At 41.3% G+C, this 20438-nt stretch overlaps 1 long non-coding RNA gene across 2 annotated transcripts in view; it reads right to left on the reverse strand.

Annotated features, from left to right (window-relative positions):
• Positions 1-19789, reverse strand: part of LOC118685171 (uncharacterized) — a 45692-nt gene extending 25903 nt beyond the window's left edge. For both annotated transcript variants that reach the window (XR_004979938.1, XR_004979937.1), the window contains exon 1: positions 19660-19789. This is a non-coding gene — a long non-coding RNA (uncharacterized LOC118685171). The remainder of the gene's footprint in view (positions 1-19659) is intronic.
• Positions 19790-20438: the final 649 nt, after the last annotated feature.

Raw genomic sequence — 20438 nt, forward strand, 5'->3', positions numbered from 1 at the left:
CCACCCTGATGAAAGCACAATGAGGAAAATCTTTCCGACAGATTCCCAGCTGGTTTCAATCTACAGCCTGAGCATATCTAATGGGTCTCTTTTATCAGAGGAGCTCTCATAGGGCTCTGGCTGCTACTGAGGGCACTTTGCCACTGTGCAGACCCCTCAACAAAAGTCTGAGGGGACACTGTGTACTCCCTACATGAACTGAAGCATGGGGTAATAGAGACCATCTGCTCCAAATTCTGGCCCCACTTGCACCTTTATTAATCCATGCCAGCTCCTAAGATCTTACCCCAGTTAATGTGGCTGCCCATATGAAAGTATCAGAAAAACGCAAAACATTCCTCTCAATAATCTTACTTCTTGTAACAGCCTCAGAAGTAAATTAAAGGATTCTACCCATATGAACACAAAGTGACACCTGGTCTCAAACCCTCCTGGGTGAAACCCTGGCTTCTCTAGACACAGAAGAATTTTCTGTTAGGAGAGGCTCAAGAGAAGCTACCACATTCAGTAAAATCAGGACCTTTACCTTCTACAAACTACTAGAAGAGAAAAAAGTTCAAAACACCACATCCACTTATGAAAATTTGCATGCTAGGGACTTGATGAGAAGTTATTGTGGGCATGTCATGTAAGAAAAAAGTACTTCAAATGTATATTACTTTATTTTTCCCCCTGTGGTTTACAGATTTGTCCTGGGACAATGGAAGTTTATAGAGAAGGGGGAGATGTCTGTGATCAAGGCGGCTTTCAGCTCTTCTTCCTACAGATACCCTGTGGATATTGCTGTATTCTCCAGAATCCAAGCTTCCACTTAAAAAACAATGAAGTTTCTAGCCCATCTGGGTTTGCGGAAGCAGAATGTAAACAGATGTACTGTTGTCTTATTTTAGAAGCTATAGCAAGCCAGACTGAAACAATAGCACTAAGAAATGTCAACTGGTCCCATTCATCTCAGTGGGGTGGGGTGTTAACTTTGAAGCCTAATTGTGACCACTTTAAAGTCAGCCTTTTAACCATTTCACTGCTATTACTACACCAGAAACTCCAAAGTAATGAACTTACCCGGCCTCTGTGTTTGCATGCATTACTCCCAGACCTTCCATTCACTTGAAAAGAGCACTGCATTACAATCGAACTAGTTTGAATATTCTTTTACTTAAGAAGTTAGCTGAATTGTTTGCTATTGTCTTTCAAAATTAGGGTTAAAAGAAAGTCAAGGGTGAAAGGTTAGCTTCATTGTTGCTGCTCTCAAAAGTGCAACACGTGGGATTTCATGCTTTTTGCTTTGATCAGGGTGCCCGGATGGCTGTTCATTTCAATAAACAGACAAACAGCTACATACAAAACTAAAACTAATGACTAAAAAAATAACATTGCACCATCGATCAGGAGCAAAAGAACAAAAAAGACATCCTAATGATGGGGTAGCATATACTTGCAAGAATAAAAAAGAGGAAAAGGGTCTTCATTTTCAGAAAGTTATAGTTGCCATTACCTTAAATCCAAGATGTAGTAGTCCTGGTTTGAGTACACAGAAGCTGTCTCTCTAAAGATATTTTACATTCCATTTCCAATAAGCTGTTGCATTCATCCTCTGTAGTCATTCTGATGTCTGATTGTGAATTTTCCTCTGGGACCAACATTGAAGAGTAGTATCTCTACACACACAATTTTGTGCAAACCATAATGCAAACATTACTTCAGATGCTCTGAGAACTCATGCTGAACATTATTAGGGCAAGCTACTCTACTCTAGTTTATGTTTCTGAGCATCCAGAATCATGCTGACATGAGGATTCACAGGAGTCACGGAGCTGCAGGGCATGATGGAGATGCCTGGCTGGGTTTGGTGGGGCTGTTTGCCACACACCTCCTGTCTGTGCTCAACCAGCCCTCCTGCCCACCTGCACTGTGCTGCCCATTGTGTCTGCCATGGGTCATGGGTGACACAGGACAGCTGCAGAGCAATATCTGCACTGCATTAATACTTCTACAGTTACACCTACACTGACAATCCTTTTCACCTGTCATTTTCTTCCTAACATCACAGATATTGGGCTGAGAAGTCAACACTAACATCACCACTGCACTACTCTGGTCATCATTAGTACATCCATGCTAGGTACCCTGCTAGGTAATCCTGACATGTCTCGAGATGCCTCCATTGCATCTACAGCCACTGGCTCAGGGGAAGTGAAAAAGGAAGGGCAGTACCTCAGGTACATGACAGAGCAATGGGAATAGCATCACCCAGCAAAAGACCTTGAACAAGCAGCTGGGACAGGAGCAACCTCTCTAGGTTATGAGGCAGCAACTGGAAAAAAGTAAAGCAGAAGGATCTGCATAAGCCATACTATATTTTTTGAATGATATAACTACTTGAACACACGTTTTCACTCCTGAATAAAACCGTCTTTACTTGGGAAGGTCTTGAATTGATACGAGTGCCTACGTGTGGTAAAGGAATAAGGTTATTTTGGTAGAATGGGGAAATTTTCCTGCCTACACAATGCCTAGGTGTTTGTGCAAACAAAGGCCTAATTCATCCAGTGCAGGTTCTTTTGCCTGATACAACAGACAATACCCTGACATTGTTATTAGGAAGTTATGAATGCACAATCCTTCCATGTGTAAATCCCACTGTTAGCTGGACGTTAGGGTGTTTGAAATTTGCCCTAACTGCTAAAATCACCAGATGCACATCCCTCTGTTGTCAAATATTCCTGTTTCCTAAATCTTGATCTCTAAACTGCAACATAGGATTTGTAAAATGCTCTTCACATAAAGCTGAAAATAAACCTCTGCTTTCACTTAAAAGCCTGTGTTCACTGACTTCACACACAAAAGGCCTGCTATGGAAAGACAGATAGACACTTTCATTTTCTATTAACTTCAATCAGCTGCAGCAAGGTGATCGGTGCTCTGCAGAAGGTGCTGAATAAGATAATATCTAAATTCACAGAAGTGTCTGAGTGCTGTTGAACATGTTTTCTGCAGATGCTTAGAGGTGCAGAACAAAGGCAGCTGAAAACAGACCTGGTAAGTTTACAATTTTACTTTATCGCTGTATTAAATTCCCATTCAACATCCATAAGGCACCACACACTTGTTATAGAAAAAATAAACAGCCTCATAAAAACTATTGCCAGTCTTTGCTCTGCCATGCATCCCTCTTCCTTGCAACTGCTAGCAAGTAAAACAGCCCCCTGCCAGCTGGATGTGTAGAAGTCTGTGCTGGCAGTGTCCTGGTCAGGAGCAGCACTGCAGGCTGGAATGCTGACGCTGGCAGGGCTGCCGCTGCGTTTACTTAACACTCATTTCTCTCAGTCTGCTTCAGACCAGAAATGCAGGCAAAGAAAGCCCATCCAGCCTCTGAGAACCTCGGCCACAGCGCTTCAGCAGAGCAGGGTTTGTGCAGGTACATGAAAGAGGCATTCAGGAGACACTCCCATTCAGGGGAGGCAGAAAGAGAGCCCCAGCTGTCTCTGGTTACCTTTTATTGGCATGAAAAGGAGGAGGCAGGAGGGGCAAGGTTTCAGGACAAATGAAAAACAAGCTTTCTAAGATTCACTGTTCAATCTCAAAGCAAAAGCTCAGCAAATTTAAGCTACAGGATCTCAGTTCCATTTCTTTCAGTTTAGTAATTTATTACAGAGAAGAGAATGAAAAACCTGCTTCAAATAGTGGATTAAACATTACCCTGAAACAGAACTAGAGAAAAAAATATACATATATTGTGAATTCAGCTAGTTTCTTGGGCAAAAACTATACATTATGAATGCAGCTAGTTTCCTAGAGAAATAAAAAACAAATTGGCAAACACATGAGAAAGTGTAACATGTTAGTAGGTATCCAAGGCTCCTTGGTTAAAAACATTTACATCATGATGAAAGCTGGACAAAACAGCTGTCACAGAGGCATTATTAAGTAGAGGGTTTAATCTGTAAACACTCGCCACCCAAATTAAACCAAGATCTGTTGAGATGGACATTGAGAAATGCCTCATTTTGGAAGGCAGGCCCAATGGCCTCCTTGAGGAAGCCAGCCCAGGGCAGCATGAGGGTGTGAGGGCACTGGCAGGAGCATCATTCCCTGGAGCCACCAGCAGCTGGGCTGGAGGAATGCTGGCCAGCAAACACCCCCACCCCTCAGCCATCAGGGGCAGACAGCCTGCAAAGGCCTGCACTGTCCCAGCCTTGCTGCAAGCCTGAAGAAAACCCAGTTTTGTGTCTTGCATGACATGGCAGACTCTTCCCCCGGCGTGGTGGATGCTCAGATTATTTCTGGGTTTGCTGTATGGAGCACCTTAGAGAGAAGATGGATGGGCCAGAGCTTCCTCCCAGAAGGTTCCCCTTAGAAAACCCAGTGCCCCCATGCAGCCATGTGCAGTTTGTACCATGAGCCTTCTGGGTATGGGGACCCTGCATGGCATGGGATGGCTGCAGGGATGCTTCCTGCAGGCCAAAGCACAGCCCTCTATAGCAAAGGTCAGCACAGCTGCTCAGCAGGGGTGAAGAGAGAAGTCTTAGTAAAGCATCCTAGTCCTTCCCATTCCATGGGGACAGCACAGAGTTCCTCCTTCACAGGAAATGTTAAGTTCTGCAGAAAACAGAGGAGGGGACTGTGGAAGTACAGATTTAGTGACCAATAAATATGTTCAACAATTTAACAGGTTATGTCAGTGGCAAAAAGACAAATAATAACCATAATACCTAATATTTACACAATTCTCTATTCAAACCAATTGTTTTTCTGTAGAGGTGTACAAATATTACCCAACCAGTCACCTGAGGACAAATGGTCAAAGCTTTGGCTTCCTGATGAACTGCAGAAGTCTTTTAAAGTGTGACCACATGCTCCAAAGTTTGTTGTATTGAATCTAGGCAACACAGGTTTAGGTACACTTGTGTAAATAACTTGAGATAACTCAGAGCCCTTTACAAATTTAGGTGGCCTTCATGACAACTAAATATAGGTGGGTCTGTAAGACCTGAAAAAATGATACATACTAGGTTAGGGGCAACTTCAATCATTTTTCAAAGACCAGTAATTTACATCTAGGTTATGAGTTTTTACTAATATTTCAATTTCATGACATGTCTCTAAGTTGTTATCTACCCAGAAAATAAACAACCTGGTTGAAGTAATGGTCTGGATAGCTATCACCTTGATACACAATGAGACAGAAAAACAGGAAGGATTTATCTGGAATTCATTTGGCAGTACTGTAGAATTTTCTGCAAGGGAAAATATGCAGTTGTTTATGTAATTCCTTAATTCTTTGAAGAGGTGAAATGTATAATTCAGAAAAAGTTCTTAGACACACTTAAGAAGAAAAATATTTTACTCATTACAGTAACTTCTTTTTTTCTAGATCATTCTTTTAGTCTCTTAACATATCTTGAAACAAACATGGACTGCCAAATATTTTAATCAGAGTGCTTCTGATCTGTAATCTCTTTGATACAGATCCTGTCTTAATAAATCATTTCACAGTCTTGAAGAACCATTAGAAGCAAATTACAGCATTTGCAGTTGTAGCATAAGTTACTTATTCTCATAGGTGATATGAGAGATTAAAAACAAAGGTCAAAATTCAATATTAATACCTGAATATTTAAAAATTGGTTCATAAGGACTTGATTCCTGTCACTTTTCAAGCCATGTTACTGAAGCTGAACTTAAAGCCTGACATTAAATGTTATGAGAGAATATGATAAGGTGCATTCCTAGAGAAACCTGACTGAAGGCAACAGAATCCCAGCAACATGAATTGCATTTGGTCAAAGCCTGTGTTAAATGCACTCTGAGGAGGGAGAAAAGGTCATAAGCAACTGGATTTTAATCTCTTAGGCTCCACAGCAGGATTAATTATTTTGTCTCAGATCTTTCACACACCAAATACATTTTGGATGCTACGTTAGAGATAAATAAATCAGTATTACTCATTTTGCTAAAAAGAACATTTACTGGCAGCATCTTTTCATATCTTCTCAGATTTTATGTTGGGAGAAAATCTTGGAGGTGGGAAAGTAAATACTCTAGGCAGGCATCTGCTAAACATAATGCAGTTGTACTCTGTTATTAAAACTGTACTCTTTCAAGTGTTTTTCATGGAATCCATTTTCTATGCAACATTCTGTTTTACTAGTGTCCCAATATGACCCAAATCAATTTTTCATCCTGGTCATCTTTGCCCACCTGACTCCTCACTTGCAGAGTCCTTTTAGCACTTCACTGGGCAAGCTACACTTCCCTTTCTGTTTCAACTCTAAGGGGCAATTGTATGTCAGTCCCTCATGGAGAATGGACACTGCCCCTGCACCTGAGCTCCCACCCACACAGCCAACATTGGCAGAGTGTTTAGGAGATTCTTCTGGTTCACATTTCGGTGCCAAGTTCAGCTCTGTCATGTGCTACTCAGCTCCCCCTCTCTTCTCCTTGATCGTGTGCTCTTCCCTTCTTCTCCTGAACCATCCCACCTTGCAGAGCAAAACAAGGAGCTGCTCACCCTGGACATGGCCAGAGCCTGCCCAGAGTATGCTCCAAGTGCGGCCCCACGCTACCACAATCTCATTAGCACCAACTTGGAAGTCCTACCCATTTCTGGGGAAAGCCTGCTGCTCACATATCACATTGGCTCAGGAGAGAAGTAGTAGTCTTTGAAGGGATTTAGCTGTATTCAAAATTAAATATTTTTCCCACTTATACATATGAACAGCTGCACCCCACTTTTAACATCCCCCTTACCCAGGGCAGGAAAACAAACAGAAAGCTTTCCAGGAGCAGTCTTCAACAAAAATAACAAAAAAACTGACTTAAGAGGTTCAAAGCCACATAGGAAGACCCATCCTTTCCAAAAAGTGGAATAATGAAAAAGAACAATCCTGGTGACAATATTATTTGCTAGTGAACAGATCCAAGCTTTGTGTGACTTGCAACATGTAATAGTAAATGCAAGAAATTGCAGCATCTCACTTGCAGGAAACACCAACCAAAGAATTTAGTATTAAATATGATTAGAAAATACTAAAGAATTTGAAAGCTTTGCTTCAGATATTGCCATCATTATTTACTGATTGCACAGGAAATTCACATGACAAGCTTGTTAGAAAGGTTTTGTAATCTGTTTCCAAATGTACTGTAATAAAATGTCGATAAACAGTTTGAAATAATGAAATAAATCAAGTTATCATAAGTTACACTGATTTACATCAGTATTTACCCACCATGAGATGGTTGGTATTTAGAGAAGTTTTGGTAAATATTTTAGTGACTCACTTCTTCAGGGCATTTCTGTCAGAAAGAGACCTCAGAAAGGAGACAATAGACATATTTTAGAGGAGCATGCAAAACCAGTTTCAAGAGAGGCACAGAAATAGAGATTAAAGAGCAAGATTAATGAAAATTTAGATATCATCTGTTGTTTATCCAAAGTTGCCTTTGGTTTAGAAACTAGGCTTATGAGAACATGTGCTATCTGTCAAACCAGGCATAAGCACCAAACCCTCTCACTCCACCTTGACTCCTTCTGCTCTTTTCCTGTATTTCAATGCTAGGTTGTACACAAATAAAAAATTATTACTATGTTTTTACAATTCTTGGGAGTCCCAGAAATATGTCCCAGATTGGGGAAATCCATTTCTCTGGACATACTTACTCAGCATCACTACAGTCCACTACAAATATGCTACTTACACTTAAAGCTGTTGCCACTGCTTCACAAAGCAGACTGAAATTTTGTACACAACTTTGTCTCCTATGAAGCAAACATAGGTTTCACAAAAAATTCCTTCCTACCACTGAGAGAAAATGGCCTATGAAATTCATACTGCACAAAACCAGAACACAACACTTTGGAAGAGGAAGCCACTATGTGATGCTGCAGGGGGAAGAAGGCATGACTTAACTTGTTCAAAGCACTTGGACTGAGCACCTTATTCTTATCACTTATCCCATGTAACAGAGCTCATCCAATTGATCTTTATTTGGATAAGTAACTTTGATGACCTCCTGGTCATGAAAGCGTTTTTGCTTTCTATCTGTCATTACACAGACCGAAGATTACAAAGTTTTATTAAGTCCTTGGGAAGAGGTTTTCCTAACAAGCTTTAAAAAAAAAAAAGTACTTCATCATTCAAAGAAAGTGCAGAGAACTTTCATGAAGACTTTGTCTGCTTTCCAGAGTTGTGGCTTTTTAATTTCTGCCAGGTAATACAAGCAAGATCAGTTTCTGGGAAAACACCTGAAAATATTGTGAATAGAATCAGAGAGTAACTGAGTTCAAAGGAACCCATCAGGATCATCGAATCCAACTCCTGGCCCTGCACAGGACACCCCAAGAATCCCACCATGTGTCTGAGAGCATTGTCCAAATGCTTCTTGAGCTCTGTCAGGCTGTGACCACTTCCCTGGGGAGCCTGCTCCAGTGCCCAGCCACTTTCTGGGTGAAAATTTTTTTCCTGATAGCTAACCTAAACCTCTCCTGACACAACTTTGTGCCATTTCCTTGAGTCCTGTCTCTTACCACAGAGATCAGTGTCTGCCCCTCCTCTTCCCCTCATGAGGAAGCTGTGACTGCAATGAGGTCTCCCCTCAGTCTTCTCCAGACTGAACAGACCAAGTGACCTCAGACACTCCTCATACGGCTTCCCCTCAAGGACTTTCATCATTCTCTTGTCCCTCCTTTGCTCAGTCTCTAATAGTTTAATGTCTTTTTCATACTGCAATGACCAGAACTGCCCCCAGCACTCAGGGTGATGCTGCACCAGAGCAGAGCAGGACAATCCCCTCCCTTGCCCAGCTGTAATGCTGTGCCTGATGCCCCCCAGGACAGGGATGTCCCTCCTGGCTGCCAGGGCACTGCTGACTCAGATTCAGTACAAAACATGAGGGAGGTAACGTGGAGGAAGTCAGGAGACTGAGCTGCACTCAGGATTGTGCATCACTTTACAGACATTGCTGTGTTACAGGTGGCAACTAGAGATGGAGGTCTGTATGGTTTCTATTATATTGTTGTCCAAAACAACACTTGAAGATAAAAAGACACAGCTGTGAAGTACACTGGGATGGGGTTTCAGAAAAATAACTCCAGTTTCATATCTCAGTTGGGTCATGCTCACACACCAGAAATGAACATTTTGTAATTGCATTGACCAAACAGGACTTGTACAAACAAGACCTGATTAAGTTTCGTCTTGCAGTTTCCAATGTTCAACAGCAGCTTTTTCTAAGAATTTCCTATTCCTGGAAATTATGAATTTTTCATGAGTCCTCTGATGAACTGTGAACATGTAATGGGAGATTAGGTGATTGATTGAAATTAATTCTTGTATCCAGTTTTGAACTTAATTAGCTTTGTTTCAAACAAGGAATTGTAAACGTACTGAGAGTATGCTACTCCAGACACTAATTATACTATTTCTAAATTGTTCTAGGACATTTCTATGTGTTAATATACCTTGTTTACAAATGTTTCCAGGGCTTTAAGCAGTTTAACTTAATAACCCCAGTAAAGACTAAGCCTACAGGTCACTCATGTCAGTGTGATCAAAGTCCCTCTGTTCCTAAATGAATATACAATTCAGTGCAATGTAGCTGACACAATGAAATTGCTGCTGCCAATTGATATAGGCAAACAGATCACAGCCTGGGAGAAGGTCTATAGGCAGAAGACCAAACCATTCCTCTCAATGTCATCCCACACTTCTGACCAGAATTAAAAAAAAAAAAAATCTCCAATCCACTTTTCACCTAAAACAAGAAAAATTAGTCAAAATCACTAGAGGAGGATGACATGAATGCAGTAATCCATCCATCATTAAAACACCCACAGACTGTCTAAGTAGAACCTCACTTTTTTTCTTGTCCAGAGTGGCACTTTTAATGTAAAGGTTTTGGATGGATTTTCTAGGGGGAAAAAACCTCCACAAACCAGAAAGAAAATGTAAAAAAACCTATTTCAACATTTAAACTAAGCCATCTTGCTGCCTATATTAACAAAATATAATAAAACATAATATCAATTATAATAACTCAGGTTTTCCTAGAAAAAATATGCATATTTAAATTTCTGGGGGCAAGGAAGGGCAAACAACTGCTGGAAAAAGATACACTGACATAAAGGTAAGAGGAGGAAAAGTGAGGATGTATCCCAAAGGCTTTTCCATTTCCTGTTGCCACTACAGGAAAGGACAAGAACTGAGAAGGTTCCTGTCTGCTGCTGGCTGGCTTTGTATATTCCCTGGTGTTTCACTGCTTCAGTCTTGGTCTCAACAAGAGTTTTCTTACCCAGGTATCTGTATCAGTTATTAGCAGTAAGACTAGAAAGAGATAACTCAGCAGCAGAAAGGCAACTCTTCTCTCTACAGGAAAGAAGTTGTTGAATAGAATCAGATACAAACAAACAAACAAAATCTAACTAAACAAAAATAAACAAACAAACAAAAAAACCACCCTCAGGCCAAATTTTCTAAATTTAAACACTTCTGACAGCATCATAGTTCATATAGCTGTGTTGAAAGAATGAGACTATGGAATCTGCCTGTGGCCATATCTGAGAACTTTCCTGTAAATGGCCCATGTCTGAGTTAGCTGCCTCCTTCAGCTGCTGGAAGTGGGTGCCTGTGTGCAGCCTGCCTCTTGGAGTGGCCTCTACAATGACCAAAATTTCCAAAATTACCAGATTGCTCTAAAGGGTTGGGGCAGGGAAGACCATGGCCCAGATGGGAACATTCCCAGGCACAGCTTAATTCATTGCAGGTACTTACACAACAGTAATGTCTTTTTAAACTAGCATTCTAAACCTTCCTTTTTCAGGAGGCAGTCACAAGTCACCAGCAATCCTGTTACTAACTAAAGGTGCTTGCAAGGAAAACTAGAGGTGTTCACTCTGCTGACCTCAGGGATGAGCTGCAGGCTTTTGGGAGGTACCTAAGAAGCAGGTACACCTCAATAGCATCACAAAGACAGACACCTTATCATGGGCTTATAATTTTGCTTTATGGAACTTTGTGTAACAGCCCTTGGAAATTCTCAGGATGTAACACACAAGCGCGTGCACTGCAAACAGCCTCTCACCAGCTCTGTTTGCATTGCTACTCCTTAACCTGAAACCTCAGGTTTAAATAACTGTCAGTTGATTTTATCAGTGTTTGGTTTATGAGTCATTCAGCCAGCACAATGGGCCGAGGAAGAAAACAGCACCTTTACACACATGCCCTAATTTTTCTGCTGCCATGGGAAGCTGGAGAAGCAGAGAGAGGGCACAGGAAGGAATTGTAGCCTGAACAAAAATATATGTTCCAACCCAGAGCTCTACCTGTTAGGCACACAAAACTCATAAATCAAGTCATGAGCAGAACAGCAGGAAAACAGCTCTGGGACATTATACCAAATGTTTTGGTATAGTTTCAAGTTGCAGCAAGAAACTTTCTGCTAAATTGCTTCCTATTTAAATTTGCTCCTTTGCACAAACCACATATTTCCATACTTATTTTTTCTTTTTTTTCCCACCAGTGAGTCTCCAGAAATTTGAAAATAGGGAGGGGGAGAACAATCACTGCTCTGGATTTAGTTTTATACAAAGGTCATGTAAAGGAGGAAATGTCTGCCCTCCCACACACAAGTGCTAAGGACAGTTTTGCTAAAATTAGCCACTGTTGGAAAAAGCAGAGAATCGAGTTGTTCTCATGAGTCTTTCTCTTTTCAGCAGAACTCTGCACCATCTCAGAGCCCAGCAGACTCAGCCTTGCCTGGTGCTGAGCACCTCGTCTGGCCACTGGCTCCAACAAAAACAGCAGAAAGCAAGGCACAGTTGCCAGTCTCAGATTGCACAGATATGCCCAGACTGGAATCATCTGGGATGCATTAGACTGGGAAATCTCTGTCTGTGCTAGCATACCTGCTTTTCATTTGGGGCAAGAGTCATTGAAACAAGATTTATACGTTAGACTGCGCTGATAAAATTGTGTCAGAACCTGGGTTGGTCACTCTTATCTCGACATTAAAATTAAATATTCCTATGAAAACTAGCCTTGACTTTTGTGGCACAAAGTAAATAAAAAACTATTTGTTTTGTTTAAAGTGGTGAATTGCAGATATCAGAATAAAACATAAGGACAGGAGTGGAAAATTTTGCATTATGGCACTTGGTGATTCCTTATGTTTTATCTCTACTACAAAGTAATTTTCATATTCTCTGTAAATTGTTATAGCTTCTAAACCTGATCACAATTTCAACAGTAACAGATCAAAACCAGTATGCAAATACTGATTTCCTATCTTATGTTCAGGTCTTCCTAGCAATTGTTCAAGTACAAGTATATTAGATTTATGAGTGTTTACCTTATCTTCATCCTTTATTCAGAGGTGTGGATGCTTACCTACACCTTTGTGATGCCTGGTTAATGTTCAGGGCTTCAACCTATTTCTTGTATTTTCCAGCACTTCCTTGCTTCAGCCAAATCAAAACCATAGGCAGCACTTCAATACTCAAATTTTTGCCAGACAAAAAACAGCCTCAGAAAGTTCCCTGGCCTTCCTGTGTGGTCAACTGGAGCAGGCAGACCCTTCCCAGAGGCACTTATTTTCACCATCACCACCCCCACCTCTCCACAGTAACACACATGGCATGAATTGTCCTCTAGACATGCCTATTTAGCCTCATTGACTATAGACAGGGCTTAGGTGACTAAATGCATTTCTCAAAATAGGCAAGATGAATCTGTTACTGGAACCTAAGCCTCAGGGAAAAGAAAAAAAAAAAACAAAGAAAAAATTACCGTCAATAAGAACATGGGTGTCTTTTCCTTTAAAAGCCCTGCTCTGTGGATCCCATGGGATCATACACCCACTGGGCATTCTGCAACTGCCCTGGCTTCCAGTATTTCTGGTGCAGGCCTTGGCATTGATTTTTGACCTTTTGGAGCCCTCTTTGTGTTAGGTAACAGGGCTTGCTCGCTTTCCCCAAAATGCACAGGAGAGTAAAGCAGGAAACTGAAAGCAATAGCAACATTCCACCATGCAGGGAAAGAGTTAAAGACACAGGGAGAAGGAAAGCTGTCTTTCTTTAGGAGCTCCTACCGTTTCAGTCACTTATTAAAAAAGGATTTATATTTCTGCAGTAAGGATCTTTACTTCCTCCCTCTGCTGAAGCCTTGTGTTTCTCTGCCAGACTGTGATGAAAAGAGCCCTCCCTTGCCCATCGCCAGCCAACGCTGACGTCACCCTGTTATTCTTTTTCACCTTGCACACATGTTGAGGCTTCTCTGTGGAAGTCTTGCTGAGACACACATCTCTTTGTCTCTTGTTCCTCTCTGCTCGGAAGGCTTTTTTTTAATCCCAGATTTATTTTGCACATCGCTCAAGCAGGAATGTTTCTGGGATTTCTGAGAAGGAGGATCCATACATGTAAATAATGCTGTTCACTAATGGCATCTGACTATCCATTAAAGCCAGAAGTCATTTCTTTGAAAAGGGTGTTGCACAGAGCTCTAACTAGGAGGTCTTGCTCATCCCTAGTTTGAAAACTCAGACATTGTACCTAACTACAACTGATCCAAGCAGGAAGCTCAGGAGGATGGGCTCCTTTTGCACCACAGCAGGGTTTGGTGGGTGGCTGTGGAACTGGTCACAGGATGATTTAGCTGCAAGAGACCCCTCTCCTTCCTGCATTTCTAGAGAAATGTTGCAAAGGCTCAGTGTCTCACAGCATTTCTCCCTATTGGAAAGGAGAGAAGCAGAGGCCATCCTTGAGGCTGCATTTAAAGACATAGCTAGGGATTGTCTCGATTCTTTCTTACCTCCTGGTGTGCATTCTTGGCTGATCTCTGCATGTCAAGCACATATGGGCGCTAAGGAACTCCCGCAGCCACTTCCCTTTGCCTGGCCAGGCCACTTCCATGCATCCCACTCTGTTCTCCCAGTAAAGAGAGTCTTTCACAAATGGGCATCACCATCATTTGCCAGAGGAGGTTGAGCTTATAGAAAGCCAGAACACTGCACAGCAAAGACACAGTGAGGACTGCAGACCACTCCCAAGATCACTTCAGATATGGCACCCACAGGCTTTCCTTGTGGGAAGGAGAGAAAATTGGATAGCTGTAACATTGTGTACCAGGTTTTCAGAATGAAGAGAATAAAGTGAAACAAGATTAAGAGGTGCATTAGGCCGTCTCTGACAGCTCTTTTCTATTTATTGGGAAGAGTCTCCCACTGAGGTCCTGGGAGGTTCTGAGCCCCTGAGGACTCCATGAAGAAGCTAAAATTTGTAGCCACAAATGGCACAGTTTTTCTGTGCAAGGCTGAGCTATCAGGTAAGGTATCAGCACAGCCTGCTGCTACTGATACTGTAAGCAGAAGACAGAAACAGTGGATCTTTTGTTTATCAGCTTTCTACAGTGTACAGCCCCTTTGTGAATAATAAGCCACCTTTTTGCAACTCTCATATGGTGCAAGGCAACATTTTCAAGTCAGCTCAGCTAAACTGAACGTACAATCAATTGGTATCAGCGGGGTAAAACAGTCCTGATAAGAAAAATGTCTGTACAAGGAAATTCTGAGATGCACAGTGCAAGAATAAGTTAAACCAGGGAGGACACGTTCTTTCTAATAACTGCAAGTTACTTTTGGCTGGTCTTCACATCTCAGATTTACTGTTCATACTATGGGAATCATTGTATTGCCTTATCACGGGCTCGTATGAAGCTGTGCTTACTCATGCTTGCAAAGCATTTAAAGATTAGAGAGAGCAGCGTCTGTAAAACCATAAAGAATACTTTGTTATCATTATTATTTCACCAGAGCAATAGGGAAATACTCTTTAAAAATGCTTCAGTTCGTTAGTTCATAACTATCTTTTAGCTGCTAAAAGCAAAAATCAGCAAGCTGCAGGGTAGCAGGTTCAGACTTCATTTGTCTCAATACAGGCCTATTTGTTTGCCTCTACCACAGGTGGTGACTACTTTTTACACTGTTTTTAATAAAAAGGTAAGAAGTAGATGCAGAGGTGAAGGTAAGAAGTAGATGTAAAGTAAAAGCAAATGAATCTGGGACTCATCCTGAAACATCTGTGTCCTAAAATGTTACCCTCCAGCCCACATCCCAGGTTGCTATCCTTCTCCCTGCACAAGCTTCTGGGGTCTCATTAATGCACCAGGCAAGTCTACACAGCAAAGGGCTGTAGGAGATCCTGAGGTAGTTTTGAGGAAACTGGCTTGTCTGCACGGTGCATTGCAATGCCGGGCACGGATGCTAGCTTGGATCCCAGAGGCAATGTAGCCTGTCTGTATAGCAAAGCACCCACGCTAATTAGCCCTGCCCCTGAGGATGCTGCAGCAACCCAGCTAATTAGGTATGCTGAGAGGCACCTCTGTTAATTAGCCCAGGGAGAACAGAACAACACTAACAGAGCTTCCGATCATGGCATTAGCTCAGGGATCTCTATAGTGTACTTGGCTGTGTAGCATAGCTGAGCCCACAGCTCTCTTGAGCACCATCTGAAGAATCTAAATACCTTCTTTCAATCCAGTCTCACCATCTGACCCTGCTTTTGCAAGTATTCATAGCTGGTTTTCTCTTGATGGTAGGAAAATTAAGTAAATAGATTCAAAAGAATGAAGAAAAAAAGCCAGTAAAAACCACACTACAATAATATAGTGTTATTAAATTCAGCTACAGGTAGTGACATGCCTGTAGGGAAGCACTGCATATTCCTAACCCATCTTGATAAAAGGCATTCTTTGGCTAGTGGTGCATGTTTTGCAAGCAGTGTAACTCTAAAGGTACTGTTAACTCAAGCCAACTCGGTTACAAACACAGACTATGATATATTGAGATGTAGCCATGCAAGATTTTCCATTACTAGTTCAGAGCTGAATGAAGTCATTGAGGCACAGGTACACACCTCGGAAAGACGAGCAGGAGTTTTGTCCCCTCTCCTTCTCCCCTGGCTGCACCATGAGCTGGGACAGGGCTGTTGTGGCTGGTTGTCCTGCCTGCAGCAGGGCCCAGCTCAGCAAGGATCGCTGTCTGTACCGTGCGCAGCGCACACAAGGCTGGGGCCAGCCCAAGCACCACACACAGCTCTGCCTCCAGCTCCCAGGGTTGCTATACAACAGCACAGGGGTAAACAATGCCCTGTCTCCACTGCAGCCAGCACAAATAGATAGGAGGACCGTGATGTGACTGTTGTTAAGGGAATGCTTCCAAATGCCTTTCCAACCACCATATCATAGGTGTGCGCAGGAACACTGAGTTTATGCCTTTCAGAGAGAAAGAGTGAGTGCTTTGAGCCATTCCAGGAGCAGGGTTCATGGTTCTTATTCTTGAAAAATGGAGCACAGTGATTTCCAACTACCTTCAGGCTTCTGTGTAAAGGCACCCATTTCTTTCCCATATGTTTCAGAAGAATGTTTTTGCACGTGGGTAACTTCTGCATAGGACATAAGCCCTTAAGTCCCAGTTTGAGTTCTTGATCAAAATGCAAAAATGCGTGGTGAAATTTAAAATCAGCTTCAAAACCTTATAATGTGAAGCTGCTGGAACCATTGAGAAAGTCAAAACTTTTAAGAAGTGGATATTAGGAAAACATAAATGCCAGAGAAGGCAAAGGTTTCTTCTGGAATTAATGTGGTTGCAGTAGAGAGAATACTTAGGTTTCTTCTGAAGATTGCTACTTTGTAGGTACATAAAAGCAAAAAAATTATGGCTCTTATCTTTCAGGTTCCCAATAATTTGCTATTATGGTATGAAGGTGGGGGAGGTGTATGTAATATATCTGAAAATCAGAGTTCAGTATTTAATTTTTACTTCTTATCCTTTAGAAAAAAATACCTTAAAAGTATGGTTTATGCAGCTTTATGATAATTGTCAAAATAATATAGTGTTCTACGGCATTTACTAATGCAAACTGGGTTATCTCACACAACCTTGACTTTACAACAGGGGTTCTGGATGTATACCAGACACACAAAATGGCCATTAACTTGATATGATATGAGAAAGGTGTTGAAGTGAATAACTTATATAGTAGTAATAGTGGTTCTGTCTATGAACAATTTATCTTGCTTTTGAATGGCAAAAAAGATACTTTAACTTGCCTTGTCTCTGGGCAACTTTAGAGTGACCTAGAGACTTCTCAGTTTCAGAGTTCAAAATTGGCCCCTCCTTTTATACTTGGCTGGTGCTTAGACCAAAGCTGCAATGCATCACAGTGTCTCACAGACACCTAAAAAATAGAAGAGACTGAAATCCTAGGCAGGAGCATCTCGTAACTCTATAATGCTGTGTCCCAAAATAATGAAAATACCCCAACTTCGTTTCCAGCTTTACTGCCAGAACTTGGCTGTAAATACCCTTCACTTTGTTCAGGTTTACATCTACCAACAACCATTTTCTCCACTTCTATCTATTCAAAACAAAACCTGAAGCACAAAGGTTATCAACTCCCAAAACCTCTTGTGCATAGACAGACTCACAAGGTCTCTGTCAATGAACAACAGCTAATCATTCATTCTCATTATACTGGCACATAAATCTTCTGAGTGACCAGGGAAACCAGAAGCCTGCTACCCTCATAACATTCCTTGCGTGCCTGCTGAAGGCGTTGTGTCTATACATTGCCCATGATTTCCAGAAACACGGAGTTAAGAATAATTCAGGAGACATAAGAAGGACTAGGAGGAAAAGATAACCTGCACGTAAACATTGCAAGAAGCTCTCAAAACTGATTGCTTGAGGTGGCTATGAAAATAAAAAAAAAAGCCTGTGATGCTTATCAGTCTTATTTCTCAAAGGCTAACTGGCCTTAATATAATTTTACATGTCATTAAAAAAAAAAAAAATTAGGTTAACACTAGAGCTTATCATTTTATTCAGCTTGAGAATCCTTAAAGATCTGCTACATGGACAACAGTTTCACGTTTTTTGAGGTACCCTGCACTGGCCTCTTCCAATCATCCACAGAAACTAGAGGCCCAGCTGACAACAAGCTGACATTCACAGAGCTACAAAGTCATCTGTGAGACAGAAAGGTCAATCAAGTAGCCAGAAATGTGTCTGGGGTGTAAACATGGCATTTCGCAAAAACAGCGTGGTCCAGATCTGCCTGATGTGTCCATACAGGCAAGGCCAATGCCTTTTGTGCAAAAGGCATAAGTGTGATTTCATATGAAAAAGCATAAACATCTATCTGCCCTCCAAACTCCTAGAATTATAAATAGTTTGAGTGACAAATACTTCTGTCACAGTGTTCGGGATACCTTCAAAAGATATTCCCAGCACTATATATGACTAACCAAAGCCTGGCAGAGTTCACCCTTATAAATATATCCTGGATAAGCCTGTTGATTTGAACAAGAATTTGTGTGTCTGTGTCTAAAGGAAGAAGAGAAGAAGCAGGAAGGTTGGTCATGTCAGTCACTTGTGTAAAATTTTCAAGCTGACTGGTAGCGTTTATTATCTATGCTTTAACAGCAACAAGAGCATTGAATTCCTAAATGTTGTGTATTACGTTGCACAACAGGTTTTATCACAGAAAAACTGAGTAGTCTTGATGAATGAAGTTTCACATACATTACTGTTGAAAAAAAATTAGACATTATTTGCATAGATTGCATTAAGTTGATTGTTTCCCACCCCTCCCAAGTACCTCAATACCTTGGAAATAAATTATAATCAGAGGGTTATTAAAATAAAATTTCTTAAAAGTCCTGAAGTAAATTTCAAACCACAAGACAAAGCAAACAGTACTGTAGTCTATTTTCAGACCTCCTCAAAGTTATTCATATTCTAGTTGTCAAACAATCATACAACTCCCAGACATATTTTTTTTTCCCTGAAATCCTGTTATGGAGTCTTCCACAGACACATTAAATTATTTCCTCTTCAATATGTTAAGAAAGAAAAAAGAAGCAACCATCCTTAAGTCACATGTGTTTCTCTTTAAGAAAAAGGGTCTCCACAGTTCAACAAGGCAAATAGTTCTCTGTAAATGAAGTCATGCTGAGATTTTTAAAGCACCTAGGATTAGGAAAGCAGTATTGGTAGCAATGTCATTGTCACACAAGCTAGAAATACTCCTTCTCACCCTGTTTTTTAATTCCAGCCTTCCTGGGAGAGTGTTTCAACCTGTACAAACCAGATTCTTTGCTAAATTTACAACTGTGTTGAGAAACACGTCACTACAGAGAAGCACAAGGAAAGCAGTGTGAAATATTAAGGGTTTAAATGCCCTTTCAAAAATATTTGCTGTCATTCTGACCCAACTAGAAGAAAAAGGGATACGAAACATTTGCAATAGCAGCTTGCCTCAGTTGGTAGAACCTGAATATGGGATTTTGCCTGGTTTATTTTAAGTCCAAGCAGCTAGCAGCTGGAGTATGTCCCACATGCTAACACTTGGAATTCCCCAGGGAGAAGGTTTGTTTCAAACGTACACGCCAGCCCTCCAAAGCTGGTTGTCTTTGTGCTTTATTAAGTTTACATCCTCCATCCTTGCCTCAAGTCTCGATGGTAATGCACCTATTCTGAGCAAGTGAACGTTCTTGCCAGCTTCACATGGACTGGTTTTGATTTAAATGCAATCTATGAACAATATCTACTTGCACACGCATACACACCCCAGGCAGATACTGAACAGACGCAGCCTTGCAGACTTACACAGCAGCTGTGACAACAACTGATGTCACCTCCTTTGCAGAAATTTCCACAAGTGTCTTCCAAAGGCCAAGTTAAATGAGATAGAGCTTATCAGTTTCTTTAAAGTGCTCTGGATGAGACCAGTCCATGTGACCCCCTTCCTGGCCGCGGGGGTGTGGTATGTCACAGCTCCCCTATCAGCTGGCACATGGCAGTAGGAGATATGAGACAGCAGAAAAGCAGTAGTAACAACATCACCAGCCTGCCGAAGACAGAGCGAATGCGCTGAGTAACTTCAGAGTGTGCTCACTTACTTTCTGCAAACAGGTGGAGGCTGCTCAGCCCTGGCTTCTGCTTGCACATCCCACTCGGCACAGATGGGTGCTAATGTTGCCAGCTATGCTCTGGAAAGGCTACGGTTCGTTAGCGTCGTATTAACGCCTCTAGCAGTGAGTTGCAATATTCTTTTTTTTCCCTTCACAAACTTTCTCCTTCTTTGGGATATTCTGTGAATAAAAAAGGAATTACTAGCAAGGATAATTTTCCAAAAGCAATTGCTTAAGATAAATTCCCTGCCTTAGTTTTTGCAATAAGAAGATCAGAGAATTTCAGAAGATACCCTCCTCGGCTTTACTTCTAAAACTACTGAGTGTTTCAAGTTTCCTTCACTGCCTTTAATTATTATTAAATGATCAGTTGTAAAGAGTTCATTTTTAAAGCTTCTCACAGTTATTATTTTTATTCAAAATACCAACTAGCCAATAATATATTAACAGAAACAAATATAAAAAATGTAATAT

The sequence above is a fragment of the Molothrus ater genome, chromosome 3 (genome assembly GCF_012460135.2).
Source record: "Molothrus ater isolate BHLD 08-10-18 breed brown headed cowbird chromosome 3, BPBGC_Mater_1.1, whole genome shotgun sequence".
Taxonomy (NCBI): Eukaryota; Metazoa; Chordata; class Aves; order Passeriformes; family Icteridae; genus Molothrus; species Molothrus ater.